The sequence below is a fragment of the Anastrepha obliqua genome, chromosome 5 (genome assembly GCF_027943255.1).
Source record: "Anastrepha obliqua isolate idAnaObli1 chromosome 5, idAnaObli1_1.0, whole genome shotgun sequence".
Classification (NCBI taxonomy): Eukaryota; Metazoa; Arthropoda; class Insecta; order Diptera; family Tephritidae; genus Anastrepha; species Anastrepha obliqua.
Window position 1 is genome coordinate 42,542,784 of NC_072896.1, and position 10,159 is coordinate 42,552,942.

Genomic DNA, 10,159 nt, shown 5'->3' on the forward strand with positions numbered 1-10,159 from the left:
CTTGACGCCAATTAAATATAAAAAAAATATAAATATATATATATTATATGTATATTTTAGTTAAATAATATATGTATATACGTATGTATTGTAAACTAAAGTGAATTATTATAACATACTATATACCCTATGATCAGAAAGTACCGGGAATGTTTAAATAAAACAAAACAAATGTTTGCCCACATTTCTGAACCTTCGCGACGTACAGCATCTCTGAAACGCTTCAAAACGGATAAATAATATTCTTTATTGACTGTCTGGCCTACCAACATAAGAAAAAAACCGGTTCCCACGTGCGCGGTTCGTTTAAATTAAACATTCCCGGTACTTTTTGATCATAGGGTTTGCTTACACAATTATATACAATATATATACAAGGTCGCTCAAAATTTATCACCCTTTTTTTAATAACTTGTTTAGTAAATAAACAAAAATGATTTTAGGTGATGTAAATCTTTATTTTAACCTTTACGCGCTCCGTTGCTTGGCTGTTTGTATACAGCGCCTGTCTACTTCACAAGTGTCAGATATGATTAACGTAAGACGTCGATTGCAACAATTACAAATCTTCCGATAGGGTGATTCATTTTGTGTATATTGTGTATATATATTTATTGTGTATATATATCTATATATATATGTATATTAGGGCTGATCAATTTATACGGAACTATTCTCTTCGACATCGTTCCTAGCAGATTATACATACAATTCTAAGATAAAAAGCCCATTAGAGTATAAATCTCAAATCAGTTTTGAGCTTCCAAGCTTTTAAAAGAAGATATCTTCAATTAACACGAAAATAAAGAGGAAGTTAATGCTATAAAGATAGAAAGTAGTAAAAAAACACCTCGTGTTGAAAAAAATTATCTTAAGCCAAAATCATTACAAAAATACGCCGCACTTAAGTATTTAAATCCCTTTTTTGAGTGTATCGTTCGCCCGACTTAAATGTAACATGCACCGCTTTGAAGGAAGGGAAGTTATCCTTTAGTTAATTTAGGCACAGGCAAATAATCACACGGAACCTGTACTGAATTTTACTAAGAGATACAAGGATATCTTCCCGTATAGGGAAGAGTGGAACACTAACCCAGCATGGCTACATGATGATGCGAAAAAATGGTATAGATGAATCTAAAATGCTCCAAAACGGGGTAAGAGCACGAATAGTGGGGCCTAGAGCACACAAATCTTTAACACAGAGTACAGATTCTATAGTTTTCCATGCGAAGCCTTTCGCCATAATGGTAACAGATGAAATTATATCCAAAAGAGGGCTCAAAAAGTATAAATTAAAATTCTTTCGGACAGTCAATCAGTCCTCAAAACCTTAAATAGCTTTACGTTTAATTCAAAAGTCCTTATAGAGCGTAACAATGCACTCAACAAAGTGACGACTATTAATTAGGTACCAGGACATGAGGGACATAAAAGGAAACGAGAAGACATACCCATTTTCGGCTATAACAACAACAACCTAAAACAGTAAACCAAAAATGGAAACCAAGAAATACTGGCATGACACCAGCGGTCTTAATCACTCCAAAAAGTTCTTAAACTTTAATACCAACAGAGCAAAATCTGCTCTAACCCTAGACAAAAAGGGTCTCAGATTACCCTGTGGAGCACTTACAGGCCACTTCGCCTACAATAAGCAATTCAATACAATAGGACTATCTAGCTATAGTTTATGCAGATTCTGCTGTGATGAAGAGGAATCCATGGAACACTTATTCACCAATTGTGAAGCTGGTGTCTACTAGAGGATAAAGACTTCCACATGCTCCCTTCTAAGGAGCTGATTCGAATTCGCGCAATACTACAATAAATAATTAAACTTAAGCACTTAGGGGCGCACAATAGATCAATCTGGTCTCAGTGCATAAAGGCCTTAGCCTAACCCGTACAACCATTACCACTACCATTACTTAAGTTAACTCCGTGTTATCTGATATATAGAGCAAAATGTGAAAACCAACATATCTCTAAAACCAGTTAAGCTAGGGAACTGAACTGTATACAGGCATACCGTACTTATGGTGAAAAGTGGCAGGTATTGGAAAAGAGGGCGTGATATCTCTCATACAAACTTAAAATTCAAAAGTTGTATAGAAAATACATGAGTCAACAGACATTTCAATATCTTAAAACAATTTTTATGGATCGCTACCAGGGTTTGCAAAAAAAATATACTACCTGGGTCAATGTGTGATCCCGGAATATATTCGGAAAATTCAAAATACAAGTTTATTCCTCAAAAGTGAAATTATCGTCTTCAAAGTACTCCCCATCACCTGCCACGCACTTATACCAGCGTTTGATTCAGCTCTCGAAACATTTCTGGAACTCTATTTTCGGTACAGCCATCAGAGCCGTCTTCGCTTTCCATTACTTCCTCTCGACTGTTAAAACGCTGAAGTGATTCCTCGTAGTGGTTTTTTGACTCGATCAAAAAGAAAAAAACAAAAAAATCACAGGGAGCTATATCAGGTGAATTCGATAGCCGTTGGATGGTATTCGTTTTATTTTTGGTCAAAAATTCACTTATAATGATGGCACTGTGCGACGGTGCGTCATGGCCCAAATAATAGTCCTTATTAACTGTCTGACCTTATGGCATAAAATCGTCGTGTACAATACCGTTTTAATCCATTTCCCTGAAACCGACGCAGTTTTTCCACTCACACGTCTTTTTTTTATTAGCGATTCACATTCATTTTGTAGAAGCGTTTTCATTTGATTATTTAAGTTGTTTTAAGAAGCATTTTATAAATATAATACTCACTCTCCTGATGCCTGGATTGCTGAACTGCATGTCGTACATATAAACCTACGTCTCGTCTCCGGTAACAATGCGTTTGAGGAATGTTGGGTCGGATTGAGGCTAGGAAATCATGTCTTTGGCGATGGCAACGCGGTCCCTTTTTTTACATGAATTTCGAGTCCTTTGGAACCAAATTTGCAGCGACACAAATCATTAACTACAATGTTTTGAACGGATCCATAAGCAATGTTCAAACCCGCGGCCAGCTCTGATGGTTAATTTGCGGTTGATCAACTTTTCTTTCGCTTTAATGATGTTTTCAGCAGGTTTGGTGTCGACGGCCTGCACTACGTTCATCATCCTTGATGGACGCACGATCTCTTCGGAAGCATTCATGCCACTTGTTAAACGGTTGTTTTCATTACCGAAACAGTTTCTTAATATTGATAAGGTTTGTTTCGCACCATTGAATCCATTTTTAACGCAAAATTTAATACCAACTCGTTGTTGCAAAATCAAATCCATTTTTAAAACTATAAAAAATCGATTGACTCTAGACAGCGTAACTTTTAAAATTTTACAATTGTCAAGCAATAGCGATACAATTTTGGTGAAAATGTTAATCACAAATGTGTCCACCTAACAAAAAAAAAAAAACAGAACTCAAATCAGTTGCCTTAGAGCATCACCTTGCGGTTGTTCCGGGAACATTTTGATCAAGTTGGTATATTTTATCACTTTGTATAGTTCAAATGAAATTGGATAAAACTTGCTACTTACGATGAGAATTGTTCTTGGTTAAATTTTCGACTAGGGGAGATACTATTAATTGTAAATGCGTTTTTTTAAATATTGTAAAATTTAATTGTGTTCGGTGTATTTACAAGACTTACTTATAAAAAAATAAGATGGAATCACTTAAATATTAAAGAATTATTTATAATTTGCTTTGTAGCGCCATTTTGAAGCTATAGATTAAAAAATAGCTATCAAAAATTAATTTTTCGTAGCAAAAAGCCCTCAAGTACAAGTTTTTATAAAAAAAAATTACATTCATGATACTTTAGTTAATATTAATTTCGTTTTATTTAAAGATAGCTTCTTTTAAAATTTCGGGGCTCGGAATTATATATGTATGTATATAAATGTGTATATATATAAGTATATATTTATATATATGTTATACTTGTATTAGGATGACACAACTTAAGTACATATGAACATGTATTACATTTTACTGAGATTGGATTACTCTAAACTGTGCCTTACTTGAATTACTATATTTCACTCCATTTCAGTATTTCGTAAAATAAAATTTTAATTTTCTTTGTAATTAAATATAAAGTAGTCTGGGTGTTATGGGTTCAATCCCAAATGCCTGCTCGTCAAACATCAAACGCGAGAAAAAATATTCTCTATAGCAATAAACACACTTAAAGTAAATATCTTGCTTCAAATATCTCCTCACAAACAGCGTAGAAGGCACCATAAGTGGTATTGGTTCGTAGAAATCAAAATTTAGACTAATCGACCCACAGTTGTTACGTTATGAAAATTACCGCAAATCGGAACAGATCCTGCATTTTCTTAGAAATAAAATCCGATATGAAGCTTTGCGCTTGCAAAAATATCACAACTAATAACTAATTCTCAAACCGCTCATTTTGCTATGATTTAAGAAGAGTTTAAACGATAATGCCAAAATGAACTGCCATTGTTTTAAAATTTTTAAATGTGGGTTGTGAGATATAAATCGAGCAAGAATAGGTCTGTTCATGAAGCAAATAATTTGTAAGAATGGCTAGAAATTATCACGTTTTGGTGTTCAAGTACCCAAAAAAAATTGCAAAGTAGGGGAAAGTGAGAGAGCAAAAAGACGTTTCATTTTGAGGGGAAGTTGCAAGTTTTTACTGGATACATTTTTGCTTGTAAGAAAAACAGCTGATCGCTAAGTAAAAATAAACACGAATTAAAATTTGCAAATTGCAATTGCTAATGGAATGTTCTTCATCTGACAGCAATGATGAAATGGGATAGATTATGATGGACAAAATGAAATCATGTAATTCCAAAGCTCGTTACTTTCATTTTACTTGCTTAATTTTTTTAAATATACCTAATACGAGGTAGCTCAAGTGAAAAATTGTTTAATATTTCTGATTTGTCCTGCGAACAATTTAATCAGCTGTTCGTAAAACTTGCAAATTGTTACTGGTTTTGCCTTCATGTACTTTTTTTGATATTTTTCTCTATGAGAAAGAATTATCGGAGATTATTTTACTGGATAATTTTTACATGAGCAGACCTAATGTTGCACTGAAATTTATTTTGTAAAATCGAGAAGTTTTAATAAACTCGAATTGGGTAAACGTTAGTTTCTGGAGCGAAGATAATTTTTTTTTTTTGTGTTATAGGAATAGGGGTTTTTGATTCGCCAAAAATGTAAAACCAAGCTGTCATTCTTCTAAATATTTTACTTGTTTAAGGGAAATAAGCATTAAATAATAATTACTTGTAATAAAAATAATTATAAGTGCTAAAAAACTTATCTATATTTAAGTTTCGATTCATTTAAACTGGATTATCTACGCATTTGTAGTGACCAACTCGAATTATCGGTGGAATCCGTCCAAAACGTAAGTGCCTAAGTTCACATGCATTGTAAATTTCCAACTCATGATTTTGTTTGTGTAAATATTTAAAAGGTAGACATGAGTGAGAGCACAACAAATACACCCAATAAGTTTGTATAATATATAAGTGCATATAGACGTATGTTGATTTGATTTCATTCTTATTGAATATGTCAAGTGTTAGTTTGTAATGTTTACTGTATTTTTTGTATTCAATAAATTATATTTGTACTTGTCCAGTTCATGTTGTCTTTCACATATATCGCTCATTTGTAATTTTTACCGTACTTTTATGCATTTAATAAATTGTATTAATTTGTTCTTGTCCTGTTCGCGTTGTCTTTCATATATCGCTCATTTGCTGCGAGTGTCAAAATCCAAAAATAATTTTCTTTTTAAATGAGTATGCGGAATTGACCACAAGCCCTTCTTTTATGATTGGTCAAAAATTCATGGCGATATCAAGTAACATACAATACATACATGATTTGGCTTGATGTGGTTTGCTTGATTATGGCACTCTCGCAGTAAGTGAACGATATACATATGTGTGTACATATACACGTATCTACTTACACATATGTTTGGTTGTGGATTTTGTATATTGTCTTTTTAAGCTTTTGTCGAAGTTATTTGTAGTGTCCAACGGAACTTGTTACGTTTACAGCTTCAACGAATTTTCCTTATAAATGTTCTAACAGTTAGTTAACGTGTTTCAATCTGTTTACTTACGATTAAAATTTATGTCGGAATTCAGACATGGACAATTGGTATTAGTTATTTGTCTGGAAGAAATTAAGATATTACAAATAGTTGTGTCAAAGATCTGCATCACCTTATATATGGTGCCATACGAGGTGTGTTCAAAAAGTATGGCGAATTTTGTGTTTTTTTCATAAATTATTTATTTATTCATTAATATCTATTTTGTTCTCTTCAAAGTAATCCCCATGAGATATTATGCATTCGTGCCAACGATTTTTCCAATCTTTGAAGCACTTCAAAAAATCATTTTTTTTTTTTTTATTTTGTTCAGCTCCTCCTTCGATGCCTTCTTTATCTCGTCAATCGTAGTGTAGCGTCGTCCTTTCATGGGCCTATTCAGTTTCGTGAACAAGAAAAAGTTACAGGGGGCCAGATCTGGGGAATCCGGAGGCTGTGGCATCATTAGTGTGTAGTTTTTGGTCAAAAAGTCGCGCACAAGCAACGTTGTGTAAGCAGGGGCGTTATCGTGATGCAAGAGCTATTTTTGTTCTTCCACAAATCCGGGCGATTCCGGCGGATTGCTTTTCGCAAATTGCGCTAACTTGCAGATAATATTCCTTATTGAGCGTTTTACTCTGTGGCAAGAACTCATGATGCACAACGCCCCTGCAATCGAAGAAAACGGTAAGCAAAAGGTTTCCTTTGACCGAACTTGGCGCGCTTTTTTCGGTCTTGGTTCGTGTGGCAGCTTGGATTGAGATGATTGAGCTTCGGCTTCCACATCATAACCACAAACCCACGATTCGTCACCAGTTATGACCCTCTGGAGCATATTTGGGTCGTCGCGGACAGAGTCCAACATCTCATTAGCAATGCTCATGCGATGCTGCTTTTGGTTGAAATTGAGCAGTTTTGGTACGAATTTTGCGGCGACCCGTCTCATGCCCAAATCATTGAAAAAAAAATCGAATGACACGAGCCAATCAATATGTCTAGGTCCTCAGCAACTTCTCTAACGGTGATTCGACGATTGGCCAGTACCATTTTCTTCATTCCATCAATTTTTTCATCTGTTGTTGAAGTGCTCGGGCGTCCGGCACGTTTTTTGTCGTTCACATCTTCTCGGCCTTCTGAGAACATTTTGTACCATCGATAAACGTTGCTTTGGTCCAAAGTAGCTTCTCCATATGACACAGTCAACATTCGGAATGCATCCGCGCACTTTCTTTCGTTTTTCACAAAAAATTTTATATAGGTTCTTTGATCCATCGTTTTGAATAGGTAAACATCGAAGACGAGCCGAAACACGTGCAAGCATAGCAGCTGTCAACAATTAACTGAGCATTCAGAATGGCCGAACACGCTCGGCTTCAGATGTTTTTGTTGTTGTAGCAGTAACTTTGCCCTGTCATTGTAGTGTAAATCACCGGTCGTCTTCGTCTAGGTCATCTAACGGTAGGCCCAGGAAACTTCCTGTTTCGACAGGTTGGGTCCAGAGGGAGAGGGGTGTTAGATGAGTGGGTTTGATGGGGCATTTGAAAAGGTGGTCAGTGTCGTGCGGGGTGCTTTCACATGCCGGATATATGTTTAGTATGTCGGGGTCAATTCTGGATAGGTAGGAGTTTACGTGCTACAGTATCCAGAAAAGCATTCGGGGGTCGGGAACTTAAGAAGGTGGTAAGGGTTTCCCGATGAATGTCGTTTATTGTCTGTCTGTACACTGTTCAGTTTAGTAGTTGTCCATTCGTTTTGTCCTAGATCTCGCCGGAGTAGTTGAAGACCTTCTGACGTGCCTGGAAGGCGGCTCTGGTGCAAGCAGGCGTCTACATGGGTGAAACCTGCCGCAGCACCCTAGCAGAAACTGTTTGCTAAGCAGTTTGTTGCGCTCTTTTACTGGTATCATATGTGCCTCGTTGTGAAGGTGTTGAAGAGGGGACAGCAGGAGGCATTCCGTCGCTGTCCCAATAGCAGTGTTTTGGCATGTCTGGAGCTTTATCCACTTCGTGTCACTAGTTGCAGGCGACCAGACGGGCGCAGCATAGTTTAGAACCGGCCGCCCTATTGCCCTAAATGTCGATAGCAACATTTCTTTGTCTTTGCCACAAGTGGTGCCGGCAAGTGATTTGAGGAGTTTGCTGCGATTTCAGACTTTAATGGCAATAGGGGTTGTATGCGCTGAGAAGGAGAGCAAATTGTCGAAGGTAACTCCCAAGATTTTGGGGTCGGAATTGGTGTGTCGTCGACTTTTACCTTAAGTTGCAGTTTGTTTGGTGAAGAGGGTTGCCGTGGACTTCGTGGTGGAAAGTTGTAGGTTCCTCGCAGTGAGGAGACCTCAGATTGTTCAACTTGATGACCTTCGCAAAATTTTTTGATTTTGTGTCCGTCACCACAACAGCGACGCCAGAAATCACTGAGTAGTCATTTTTTTCAATGTAATTTAATAAGTTTTTATCCGTTTGCAATCACTGATCCTATGCAAAATGACGTTGCTCAATACCATCAGCGCCGTCAGAATTGGGAAGAACCTCTCTGAGCGGTTTGATACTAAACGAGGTTTCAGGCAAGGTAACTCGCTGTCGTGTGATTTCTTTAACCTGATGCTGGAAAATATCCTGCGAGCCGCAGAACTTAATAGGTAAGGCATAAAAGCGTACAATAGTCAGTCACTAGTTATGCGGAGGTTTGCCACTGCCGAGGGGCAACCGCGTTATGTTAGTTACTGCTTCAAAATCAATTCTAGCAACTACAGTGTGTCTGAAATAACCGGCAAAGACCTGCAGTGTTTTGCGATACATTTTATTAAAAAAATTTTGGTTTTAAAATTCAACCTGAAAATATTCAAAACGGCTATAGAATTACAAAGCATATTTTTTCTTTTTCCATTTTTATATAATTCATATTATTATTTTTTATTTAATTCTTTAAAAAACACGAGAAACGGCACTGCGAAAAATATGCACACAAAAAAATCACAGGAAGTGAATGTATATTATAATAATTATTATTTTTTTGGTTAAATAAAAGTCTTCGGTAAAAACGCTACCAACTTATTCCCCAACCTAATAAAACGTTGTAGTCAGAAAAGAATAACATTTATATTTTAGAAAGAGCTCATACTATAAAATATGTATATGTATAAATGTGTCGCATGAACTGAAAAGTTCGGCTATATGTATTTAGTGCGTCATACACTACGCTTCAACAAAAATCTTTCACAGTTTAGTTTGCCGAGGCCAGTTATGTATTACAGCCTTCCAAAATTTAGGTAAAAAGAGATAGAGTTCGATAAATCTTTCAGTAGCACCAGGATCAAGACGAAAAATCGGGCAGATGACAAAAAAAAATGTATGCTCTTTCTGGGGCCAATGCAGTGTAAAGCGGTGGTTTCAACGATTCCGTTACGGTAATGTGAAGATGCAAAAAATCATGGAACTCGTGAAGTCAGATCAGCGTGTGGGTTCTTATCCCATTGCCCAGCAACAGATTAACTAGAGAACTGTTTGAAACCGTTTACATAATTCTGATCTCAAAAAGAAACACGTTATTGGGTTGCCAAGTATGGTTGTCGTAAAACCAATTTTTTTGACCAATAAACGCCGGCGATTCTTTGCTGAAACGTTGCTGCCCCAACTAACCATATAAAAGTAGGCGATCAATCCGAACCATGCCAAATTGGCGAATAGACATACTGATCACCTCCTATTATAAAAATTTTTCCACACTAGTGAATGAAATATCACCATTCTCGAGCTTTAGAATTGCTATTTTAATAATGTAAGATAGTGTGGACAAAGTTTGGTAGAGTTAGAAAATAGCACATTTATAAGTCGGTACTTAATAGTGATCGGCGTCCCGCACATTTTCCAATTTTTGTCAATCCGGAGAGAAAAAGAGTCTGCTAAAGCCCAAAGGTGTTAACCCTTAACTGGTCCGGCGTCGTCTGAGAGACTACGTCATATAAACAAATCCTGTTTATTTGCTACGGGAACCACCTACATACGGGTCGCTCCGCCTATTCCTTCCCCTATTGGTCATTAAGAAATAGTCACATTTC